This window comes from Tupaia chinensis, unplaced genomic scaffold (genome assembly GCF_000334495.1).
Source record: "Tupaia chinensis unplaced genomic scaffold, TupChi_1.0 Scaffold000657_1, whole genome shotgun sequence".
NCBI lineage: Eukaryota > Metazoa > Chordata > Mammalia > Scandentia > Tupaiidae > Tupaia > Tupaia belangeri.
The window spans coordinates 696,952-710,073 of NW_006160178.1; the positions used below are offsets into that span (position 1 = coordinate 696,952).

A 13,122-nucleotide genomic window follows, 5' to 3' on the forward strand; every position below is an offset into this window, starting at 1 on the left:
TATAGCACACAGCAAGATCAGAGAAAACCTAGGGTGAAATTATTTGTTGGAAATCTGTTCCTTCATTTATAGCAGATGGAAAAAGAGTCTGCCCTGAAATTCTCCCAATCAACTTGAACACAGTATAAAATTCTAATATATGTATAAGATGTTCTAGATTTTAAACAGCAATTTGCTTTTATTCATTCCACTAGTCATGGCAATAGAAGCCTACAGATCAACAAACATAAAATACTAAATATATGTTCTAATTTGCATAAATGCTAAAATATCCATAATGCCACATCTTTTTTGCGTGTGTGTGTGTGTTTTCTGAAGCATAAGCTTCCTTGATGGGTGAGGTGCTTACTTGTGTGAAGTAAACCATAAAACACAATGGGATCCTTTCCTATCACTAACTTTTGCCATCAAGTCCCATACTAACCTGTAGAAAACAAATCAAGCTCCAACTCAAACCCAAACAAACAAAACAGAACAAACAAACAAAAAAGGTGTAAAGCTCAAAGTGCAAAACCTTGCCAGATGTTCTTTCAGGTCTCATATTCCCCATACTGCTATGATTTACATTTGAATTAAATTTCCAATTTTACTGAGTGACATGAAATCTAATTAGATCCTCCCCATACCAAAGAATTGTCAATTGTATTAACGCTACAACTTTATCAACTTGAAAACAAAGGTTTAAAAAAGAGTACACAATTGTGATGAGCAGAAATACATCTCTCTTTTAATATAAAAATAACGTTTTGTTTTTGAAAATATATATGAACATCTGGAACATCTTACAGTAACACTGATAAAATATTATGTACTGTTTTATTAAATAGCAAAAATGTACTTTAGTGATAAGCAAGAAGATGAGGCATGGTATGAAACTATAAAGCAATCTGATTTTTTTGGTTTTTTGAGAGATTTTTGCAATTTTGAGATTTAGAGTGTGTACATTCCCCAGAGAGACAGAAAGCAAGAAATCACCTATCCAGGAAAAATGGCCGTGCCACAATCTCTTTTCTTCCATTTTTCTGGGATTTTGGACAGAGACATACACATGCCCAGTGTGAGTTTCAAGATGCCAGGTCCAGGACTTGAACTGCAGTGGGTCATATAGGAATCTAACACCTTAACCACTATGTTACCTATTGGCCCTACTAATCTGATCTTTAAATTTTATGTGAAAACTTGTCCATGAGCTTTGATAAAGAACAATGATACAGTAAAATGTCATAATATGATAACTTTATAAATTATTTTAATAAAGTGTAGCAAAAAGTGTATATTTAAAATAAAAGTATGTTTTATGCCATCACATAGAGAGTTGTGGTTCTGGGGGGAACAAAAAAACAATAAAAGCAGCAGCACAGCTTTCTATGCAAAAAAGACTGACAAAAGGGGCTGACAGGGACCAGCAGTTAGTGTAAAGCTATGTCGCTGGACTCCCACATAGTCAACCACGGTTCGAGTCCTGGACCTGGTGGCTTAAACTCACGCCGGGCACGTGTGTGTGCGTGCCCAAGATCCCGAGAGGAGAATGGAGGAGAAGGGATTGCGGCACGGCCATCCCCACTGGGGGGTGATTTCTCGCTTTCTATCTATCTGTCTCTCTCTGTCTGTCTGGCGAATGCACATGCCCTATAGCAAAAACCTCTCCAAAAAAACAAGGGGGAGGGCTGGCAGATGGCATGATGGTTAAGGCATTGAACTCTCACATGACCGATCATGGATTGAGTCCTGGAGCTAGTAGCTTGCTTTCTTACTTTCTCTTTTTCTCTCTTTCTCTCCCTCTCTCTCTCTAATTGAAGAATGATAATGAATAAATAAAATTAAATAATTAGTTCTTAAAAATAAAAAATACTGAACCCCACAGATAATGTGATCAACAGAGGCAGGTGACATGAGAAGCTCCCATGTGACCCATAAGATGACCATGCCATGATAAATCACCAACAACGTCTGTATCAAAAAATCTAAAGTCTCAACAAAAGAACCGAATTTGTTTAAAAAGTATTTAGGGAGTTTCTTCTCTCCCTCTTGTCCTTCATGTATTTCTTCCTTTTTTAAAAAATAAACTTTTTATTTGAGAACAATTTTTGATCTACAAACAAAGGACAGTGAGGACAGTTCTGAAAATTACCCTATACTCACACAGTTTCTCCAGTTACTTATTTCTTACATTAGTATGGTACCTTTGGCATAATTAATACAATATTAAGGGTTTTTTTTTTGTGTGTGTGTGTGTGTGTGTGTGTTTAAACTATATTTTTAGTGCTCACTTTGGTAGCACATATACTAAAATTGGAACAATACAGAGAAGATTATCATGGCCTCTGCACAAAGATGACAAGTAAATTTGTGAAGCACTCCATGTTTTTAAAACTGGCAAGAGAGAAATGGCAAGTGACTTACAAAGGGCACCCCATCAGGCTAACACCAGACCTCTCTACAGAAACAATGAGAGCAAGGAAATAATGAGAAGACGTATTGAAAGGGTTAAGGAAGAAATCATTTCAACCAAGATTATTATACCCTGCAAGATTATCCTTCATATAGGAAAAAAAGATTAAAATCTTTTCAGACAAACAAAACCTGAAATAATTTTCCAACACCAGACCAGCTCTTCAAGAAATCCCGAAGAGAGTACTGTTCCAGGAGAACTAAAGAATGAACAGCCAGAAATAAAGGAATAAAAGGCAACAAAAGCAATGGCCAATTTAAACATTAGGACAAGTCCAGAAATATTGATAATAACATTCAATGTTAATAGATTAAATTCTCCAATCAAGAGACACAGACTGGTTGGGAACCAGCAGTTAGCGTAATGGCTATGTCACTGGACTCTCATGTAGTTGACCGCGGTTCACATCCCAGACCCGGTGGCTTAAAACCCACGCCAGGCACATGTGCGTGCATGCCCAAGATCCCGAGAGGAGAATGCAGGAGAAGGGGTTGCGGCGTGGCCATCCCCTGGGGGGGTGATTTCTCGCTTTCTGTCTTTCTGGCGAGTACACGTGCCCTATAGCAAAAACCTCTCCAAAAAAAAAGAGTGCTGGGTAAGAAGGGGAACGAAGAAGACCAAGAAGACGGCAGGAGCAAAGAAACCGTGTATCGAGTGTCACCTGTATAAACAGGATTTCGTAACCAAAGCAAAACCTGTCAAGGTGTGGAACTGGAGAAGATGCTTTTCAGCCTCTACCTCACAGATCAGTACTATTATCAACAGTGTCATCTTTCAGTAGGAAAGTCGCTTCTACAAGTAGATTATGTGCCCACTCGTTCGCGAAAGGTTTCCTGAATTTTCAACACGTTCTATTCTGGTATCTGAAGTATTTTCTCTAAATAAACCACCTCACTAGCTCCAGTTGTTATTCTCTCATCTACTAGAACAAAGAATCCACAACAGGCCAGTATTTAAGCTTTTCATATTTTCTGAAGTTGACAGGGTGTGTATTTTTAACCTCCACCTTACAGATAAGGAAACTAAGCCCAGAAAGGTTCGCAGTCCTGCCCAAGGTCACTCAGAGCCAAACGCTGCGGGGAGATTTCTGCTTCACTCCCCAAATTCTTCTCAGTCATCACGACTAAAGGAAAACCGAAGGTCTTGAAAAAAAAAGAAATATTTTGTAATATTAAAATTTATCCGGGGGACCGATTTCAAGACAAATCCTCAAAAATACACAAATACATGAAAACTAAATAGCCTACTCCTGAATGACTTCACAACTATTAAAGAAATAAAGACTGAAATCAAAAGGTTCATGGAAGCCAATGACAATGACGACACATGTTTCCTCTTAGAGATATTGCTAAAGCAGTCATAAGAGGAAAGTTCATAGCAATTAATGCAAATAATAAGACAGAAAGAAGGCAAATGGATGACCTAACATCATGCCTCAGAGAATTGGAAAAGCAACAGCAAAAAAATCCAAAAAACTCCAGGAGAAAGGAAATAATAAAGATCCAAGCAGAAATAAATGAAATAGAAAATAAACAGACAATACAAAAAATAAATGAAAGTAAAAGCTTGTTCTTTGAAAAGATAAAAAAAAAAAAAAGAAATCGATACACCACTCACAAGACTTATTAAGAAGAAAGAAAGGAACCAGTTAAATCAAATCTGCAATGAAGCAGGGAATATAACTACAGACATAGTAGAAATACAAAACATAAGTAGACGATACTATTAACAACTATATGCCAAGAAACAAGAAAACCTGGAGAAGATGGACAAATTCCTGGACACATAATCTACCAAGATTGAGCCAGGAAGATGCAGAAAGTCTGAATAGGCTCATAATAAGAAAGGAGACTGAATCAGTAATAAATAACCTCCCAGCAAAGAAAAGCCCTGGTCATGGGAGCTTCACCGCTAACTTCTACAAAACTTTAAAGAAGAGTTAACCCCCATACTGCTTAAGTTATTTCTAAAGATCCAAAAAGGGTGAATCGCTCTCTAATTCATTTTATGAAGCCTCCATCACCTTTATTCTTAAACAGATAAGGACAGGACAAGGAAGGAAAACTATAGACCAATATCTCTGATGAATATAAACACAAAGATGCTCAACGAGATACTAGGAAATCGTATCCAACCACTTATAAAAAAGATTATACATCTCGATCAGGTAGGCTTATTCCAGGAATGCAAGGTTGATTCAACATATGCAAAATCATAAATATAATACACCATATTAATAGAAAGAAAGATAAAAACCATATGATCTTATCAATTGATGCAGAAAATGCATTTGATAAGATACAATATCCTTCATGATCAAGACTCTCAACAATATCAGCATAGAAGGGTCATTTCTCAATACAATAAAAGCTATATATGAAAAACCCATAGTGAACATCATCCTGAATGGAGAAAAGCTGAAAGCTTTTCCAGTGAAAACTGGTACAAGACAAGGATGCCCACTTTCTCCATGCCTTTTCAATGTAGTAATGAAAGTCCTCACCAACAAAATCAGAAAAGAGAATAAAATAAAAGACATTTAAATAGGAAAGAAGAGGTGAAACTCTCTCTATTTGCAGATGATATGATTGTATACATAAAATACCCAATGGTGCCCATGAAAATATTCCTGGTAGTAATACATGAATACAATAAAGTTGAAGGATACAAAATCAACATACAGAAATCTATAGCATTTCTATATATGAACAATAGGCAGACTGAAATAGAACTGAAAAAAGTAACTTTATTCAGTATATTCACAAAAAGTATGAGATAATTAGGAATAAATCTAATCAAAGAAGTTAAAGACCTCCACAAGGAAAACTAAAAGAAGCTAAAAAAATAAATTGAAAATGGCACAAAAAAGTGGGAGGACATCCCATGTTCCTGGATTGGAAAAATTAATATAATCAAAATGGAAATTCTACCCAAATTAATCTACATATTTAATGCAATCCCAATCAAAGTATCAGACATATTTTTCAAAGATCTAGAAAAGACATTATAAAATTTGGCTGGAATCATAATTGACCTCATATTGCCAAAGCAATTATGTGCAAGAAGAGGGGAGTCTGCAGCATCTCACTCCCAGACCCAAAAATATACCACAAAACTGTGGTAATCAAAACAGCATGGTACTGTCACAGAAATAGACAGGTGGACCAATGGAACAGAGTAGAGTCCCCAGAAATAAATTCCCAAACATATAGTCAAGTGATTTTTGACAAAGCGTAGCAGTCAATCTAGTGGGAAAAGGAAAACCTCTTCAACAAATGGTGCTGGAAAGACTGAATATCAACCTGCAGAAAGATTAATTTGAACACCTTCCTCTCACCATTGACAAAAATCAACTCAAGGTGGATCAAAGATCTAAACCTAAGACCTCAAACTATAAAACTACTCCTAGTAAACACTGGAGAAAGTCTGGGAGACATTGGAGTATGCAAAGACTTCCTAAGAAAGACTCCCAAAGCACAGTCAAAAATCCCCAAAATAGACAAGTGGTATTACATGATACTAAGAAGTTTCTGCATTGCCAAGGACACAATAATCAATGTGAATCAACAGCCCTCAGAATGGGAAAATATTTTTGTAAACTATGTGTCAGATAAGGGCTGATAACCAAAATACAAAGGAACTGAAACAGCTGTCCTGCAAAAAGATTATCAACCCTTTTAAAAGATGGGAGAATGAGTTGAAAAAACTACTCTCTAAAGATGACATATGAATATCCAAAAGGCATATGAAAAAATGCCCAACATCCTTCATTATATGAGAAATGCAGATCAAAACAACAATGAGATACCACCTAATCCCAGTCAGAATGACTAGGATTAAAATAATAATGATAATAAGTGCTGGCAGGGATGTAGTTAAAGGGGAACTGTCTTACTCTGTTGGTAGAAATGTAAATTGGTCCAGCCACTGTGGAGAACAATTGAAAGATTGCTCAAAAATCTACAGGTAGAATTTCCATATGATCCAACAATCCCACTCCTTGGTATCTACACAAAGGACAGAAGAATTCTTAATTGGAAAAGTGCTTGCACATCAATATTTATTGTGGCATTATTCACAATTGCTAACACATGAAACTAACCCAAATGCCCACTAACAAATGAAAGGATTTAAAAACTGTAGCACATATACTCTATGGAATACTACTTGGCCAAAAAGAAAAAAGATCCTGGCTTTTGAAAGAAAGTTAATGAATATGGAATATTTACTGCTTAGTGAAGCAAGCCAGGTGATGAAGGAGAGACATTGTATGTCTCCACTTAATATATATGGAGTGTCCGTACTCTATGACCAAAACTGAATGACTAAAGGATATAGAAACAGAGTAAATGGTTGTGAATACCAGATATAGGATGGGAAGAGGGTGGGTGAAGGAATAGAGTCTGAGGAAGGACATTAAGGAGAAAAATAGAGAGGCATAGCATTAATGAGACAAAGAAATTGGGGTATTATCTGTTGAAGATAAATTTATAGTATTATCAACTGGACTGGGGAGAAATGTACACATGTTGGAATATTCACTCTGCAAGCTAAATAATGTGGTTGGATGTATAAAAGAACTTGAAATAAAATAAAATAAAATAAATAAAAATTTAGAAATAAAACTATTTTTTAAGTTTTAGATTTATGAATACGTTGCAAAGACAGTACAGAATTCCTATACACCCAACATTCATGTTTTCCTATCATTAACATTTTATTTTACTATAGTATTTAATTTGTCACAATTGTATGTTATTATTAAGTTTAAATCATAACTTTTCTTGTGTTCATTAGTCTTTAAACAAATATTCTTCTTGTTCAGGACTATACGCAGAATACCACTTAACTTACTCAACAAGTCTTCTAGGAGCCTCTTGGCTGTGAGGATTTCTCAAGACTGTCCTTGTTTTGCATAACCTTGACTCCTTTGTTTCACATGACCTTGACTTCTTTGTAAGGAATACTGTTCAAGTATTTTGTAAGTTGTGGTGTGTGTGTGTGTGTGTGTGTGTGTGTGTGTGTGTATGTGTGTGTGCGTGTGCACGTGTGTGTATGTGTATGTATGTGTGCCACCTCCTTCCCCAAATCTGTATCATATAAGATTTTTCGAACTAGCAAAAAGAAGAAGATAGGAAGAGAAAGCATTACTTTTTTTTTTAAGACTTTTGCCACACCACACATATATTCACCAGAGAGACAGACAGAGACAGACAGAAGGAAAAAGTGAGAAATAACCCCACAAAGTTGATGGCTGGTCACAATCCCTTCTTTCAATTCTCCTCTCAGCATTTTAGGCACACACACACACACACAGACACACACGCCCAATGTAGAGAAACCATGACTTTTGAGGAGATTAATTTTCAGAAAATGCCAACATGCGCTGAAATCCTACAAATACCAAAAAACGCTTCCATAGGAAGGGATAAGATAATAGGAGCCAAAAGATAATGGTGTGGATTCTAGGATTGAGGATATTTCATGCCTAATTGTCTCAGGAGGCAGCCAGTCTGCAGGGTCCTCTGAACAGGAGCAGGAGTACTGACTATCTTGGAACAAGGTTCTGGTCCTGTCTGAGAGACACTCAGTATTTGAAGTCACCAGTGGCTTGTGGAACAATAACATTACAGGTTACTATTATCAGACACTGGAATACAACTAATGCTGCAGAGGAGAACATAGAAGATGGTAGAGCATGAGGGGCTTGGCATCAGGCAGCAAAGCAAGCCCTGACTTCGTGGATGGTAATGCTGAGGGATACCCATGGGTGTGGCCATGCAGATGGTGCCCTTCCCTGAAGTGCAGTAGGGATCCATGTATGCACACAGGCGAGGCCGATTCCACCTCCTACTGCACAACACAAGTTCAGGCAGGTTAATTAAATGTCCTATAACAAGGATCAGTTTGAGAGAGAATGGAAGACAGACCGAGAGCATGACAACCACAGATTCACTGTGTTTAATGTATTACAATAATTGAATTTGACAGAATCTACATGGAAGTGATTAGAGTTTCTATTATCATTCAGAAATGAGGGCTTGTGAAACAAATTCAGTTCAGACATGAAAATAATGTTATTTGTTTGAACATCTGAATTTGAAGTCTGTGACAGTCTTACCTCTACATTTTACTCTGCCTTTGATAATGAAATTGTTCAGTGTTTGCTTTAAGTCTTGCTGTATAAATTCATTTTTGTGATGAGCTTGCTTTCCTCTTTTATGCTTGGCTAAATGCTGACTGGATGTTTTTCCATTTCACCTTAGAAACACTTATCTCTCCAACTGGAGTGTTCTCTGTGTGTCTATATGCTATGCAGTGATATTTCTTTTTCACATCCTAGCCAAGCGAACAACTAAATCACTTTATCTCCGACAGAGAAAATCACTTCCTTATTGAGGTTAGATTTGAAAATGGATCTCTCTAGTGCAGGCAGAAATTCCTCTTCTGCATGAACAGAATGGACAGGCTACCATTTTTGTCATCAATATTCTGAGTTAACACATAATTGAGCACACTCTCTCTGTCTGGATGACTAATGTGCTTTATTTCCATATTGCAAATACAACTGAACACTGTTTTAGGAGAAGCAAACTCTTTAGCCAAGTTATTCTGTGTGTCTTATTTATATAACTTTTAACTGAGTTTCAAAACTAAGGAAGAAAAGTGACAAAATCTAAACACGTTAAATTTTAGCCTACAACTTTGAATTTGTTGAAATTTAATGCACATCTATTTTATGATTATAAGGTTGAATTTATAAAGAAAAATTACAAAGAAAAAATGTATTCATAGCATATCAATTTCAGAAGCCTATTTATGAATGTATGTTATTTTATGGAAATCCTAAAAATCTAGAGCAATGATTTACACTGTTTTTGTCAGCCTACTTTATTATTATAAAGTAAATACTCTGTTAGATATAAACAGTGGAGTGAAACTTTTTGTGTTATTTCAGAATCTCTGAAAATAATAGTAAACACTAGGTACACAGGCCACGATGTATGACCCAAACTGATACTTTAAAAGAATCAGTCTTGATTGACATTGTTGCTATTATTTGGGCCCACCCACATTTCTTCTTCTCTTTATCTGGGTTCTTGAGAAATATTTTCTATATTTACTATGATATACTAAAGCCTTTTACTCATGCCTGTAGTCTGTGGCCTCTTCTGTCATTTAAGTGAACCCCTTCTATGGCCTCATAGATCGTCTGTAATAAAGGAGACTGATCTTTGCTTGCCTGTATGTCACAAAACACTCGATCTTTCTTTCTCATACCACCTAATGAAAAGCAGCCTGCAAAGTTATTTCAAAATAAAGCCTATTTTAAATGAAAAAAACAGAGCAAATTAGTTTTAATAAGCTCTCAGTGACGATAAGAAATAGAGTACAGCACAAAAATAATTAAAAGCTAAATATAATCTAAGACTCTTTTTCAAGGCATTTTATTTTTTAACCTCAGCATTTATTTTTAAAATTTATTTACTTTTTTCTTTCTACAGGGAGAGAGACTGAGATAGACAAGCACCTGCAAAAGTCCCCATGCTATCCTCTGTCTTCAGTTCCAGCATACCTGCGTAGCAGGCATGAACACATTTGGCATATACAGGGAGGTCCTGAAATATGAACTCAGGACTTTTTCCATGTAGGTCCAACTGCAGCGCTGTGCAACTCCTGAGCTCTTTTATTTTGCATTTAGAAGAGTAGAAGCTTGGTCCCTACCTCTGTTATCACAATTAGAAGTCACTAAATAAACACGTGCATTTAATAATGGACCCAAATTACTATAGATCCTAAAAAAAAACAAAAAACAAAAAACAAACAAAAAAAAACACTTTTGGTCAATGAGGTCATGCATACCTCCCTGGAAAACTGACATGTAACTATTGTATTTGACTATGACCATAAGGTACCAGTGACATGGCTCTCTCTCATATACTTTGGAAAAGGTTGTTTGTTTGTTTGTTTGTTTGTTTGCTATAAGGTGCATGTGTTCACCAGACAGACAGAGACAGAGAGACAGAAAGTGAGAAATCATCCCCCAGGGGGGATGGCCATGCTACAATCCCTTCTCCTCCATTCTCCTCTCAGGATCTTGAGCATGCACGCACATGCTCCCGGCGTGTGCATCAACACATCAACATACGTGAGTTTTAAGCCACCGGGTCCGGGACATGAACCTCAGTCGACTACATGGGAATCCAGCGACATATCCATTATGCTAACTGCTGGTCCCTCATATACTTTGATATCAGTACCACGTTGCAAAATAGGAAACAGTAAGCAATACCAAATTTGATCATTCAAGGCTCACTCTAATTAGGACGGCATGAAACACAGTCCAGCTGATTTTAGGCTTCTTTTCAAAAAAGCCTCAGTCTTTTTTGGCACCAAGTTTGCTCCCTTGGTCAGCTTCTTAAACCAGGGCAGAATATCTGATATTTACTTTCAGACAGGATTACAAAGTCTAAATGAATATCCAAAACTAAGCTAATAAATTTTACTAATATTTGACTGCATTATATTGATATATCTCCAAACCCTACAAATGTATTCTCATCTTTTTTTTCTGAATCAATTATATCCCATCATGCCAAAAACAAAACTGTACCAATAAATAATAGCTATCTGCAAAATTTCCCAAAATAGAGGAAAATATTTTTAACAGGATGACAGCTAGACTACCTAGAGGATCTTGACAGCTTGATCTCATAATACATTGGAACCCAAACTCTGTGTCAACTTAAAAATTTATGAACTTGGCCTTTGGATATGGTAAATGATGGTCCAGTTGACATTCCCTGAGGGTTTCTTTTCAAGAGAAGTGTTGTTGGATAGAAGGGATCACTACTCTCCCTATAACTCTTCTGTAACATTCTCTTAACCTTTTTGGGCAAATATAGCTTACTTGGTTACTACAGATTTCAAAATTTTTCTCTTTCTTTTTTTAACTTTCATAGATGACACTTTTGAATGATGTACTGAATCACACTATCTCATCTTGGCATTCAGTACTCCTTGGAAAAAGTATAATGAAGTTGCTAAACAAATACCTGTATTTTGTCATCAAACCACTTATTGTTGATATTTATTAACCCACCATTTTTTTTTAAAGTCTCTCTCTTCCATTGGACACAATTAAGTTTTATTACATCTTAAAAAAAAAAAAGTCTGGAAAAGACTTTGGTTTAATAGAGTATTATGAAAACAAAAGCTGGGACCAGCAGTTGGCATAATGGCTATTTTGCTGGACTCCCCCACATAGTCGACCACGGTTCAAGTCCCAGACCCGATGGCTTACGACGGACGTGTGTGTGTGTGTGTGTGTGTGTGTGTGTGTGTGTGTCCATGATCCTGAGAGGAGAATGAAGGAGAAGAGATTGTGATGTGGCCATTCCCCCTGGGAGTGATTTCTTGCTGTCTTTCTAGTGAGCACACGCACCCTATAGCAAAAACCTCTCCAAATAAATAAATAAATAAATAAATAAATAAATAAATAAATGTCAAAGCAAAGCTGAGTTAGTTTCATTTTCTTGTACTGGCACTTAGAAGTAAAATAAATATAGTCTTAACTTTGGTTTCAAATATTATGAAAACTTACAGAAAGTCTATTTTACTTTTCTTATCTCAAATTCTTTGAGGGATCAAATTTCTCCTTGTTCTTTTCTGCTAAATGTAACTTCTGCTTTTATTACTCTCATGAAATATTTCAAATGCACTTATCTTTCCTCTTCAAAATTTAAACAGACAATTATGGCACCATTATTACCCAGCATAAACTCACATTAATAAAAGACTGGATATTGGTTTTGTTTTCTTCTGTTTGCATGCTTAGATATTTTTTCAGCAGGTTTCCATTTTTACACCAAGCATCTTTAGAGGCTGTGCGTTGGAAAAATTAAATGAAGAACTCTGTGGAATACATAAAGGAAATGGGTGGAATATGTAAAGGAAAGTGAACTCAGACATGCAGAAGGTGACCAACCTTGTCATAGGTACTCTGGGCACACCCTTTCTTCAACACTAGACTTCTGGGACCAGGCACTTAAAATAGTCCAATATCCTTACAGTGCTCACTGGACTTTGTTCGGTTATGAATATCCCTAGTGGCCCCAATTTTTTCTTCCCTTACCCTCATTTGGTTTTATTTTTATTTGTTTATTTAATTGCCACAAGGTGCTCGTGCTCACTAGAGGGAGAGAGACAGTGAAAGAGAGGGAGAAAGTACCTCCCAGTGGGGTGTAATCCTGCCATAATTGCTTCTCCATCTCTCTATACCATTGGATTTGGAACATGTGCACACACACACTTGCTCGGTGTGTTTTTAGCACTAGCCAGGATTTAAACATGATAGGTCATGTGTGATTCCAGCTCCCTTAACCACTAGGCAGTGGGGCCAGTCCTTCCCTTACTGTCAGTAGTTGCAATAATGTGCCCAATTCACTGACTCCATGCTGACCTCAACTGATATTGAGGTCTCCCCTCTCCCCTTATCATAAGATTTAATCAATAGCTGCTATTTGAGATCCTTTGCTATTGCATTGACCAATATAAGCCTTTGATCAATGATTATATAATGCCTCTCCACATTTGTGACTTTTGCCCTTAAAATCAATTTAAAATATGCAATACACTTGCACATATTACTTAGGGAAATGTGGGTATTA

General features: G+C 36.5%; 1 non-coding gene across 1 annotated transcript; it reads left to right on the top strand.

Moving 5' to 3' along the window:
• The first annotated feature begins 2,262 nt into the window (after positions 1–2,262).
• LOC114009885 (U6 spliceosomal RNA) lies at positions 2,263–2,369 on the top strand. Its single transcript, XR_003551274.1, has one exon. It is a non-coding gene; the product is annotated as a U6 spliceosomal RNA (small nuclear RNA).
• Positions 2,370–13,122: the final 10,753 nt, after the last annotated feature.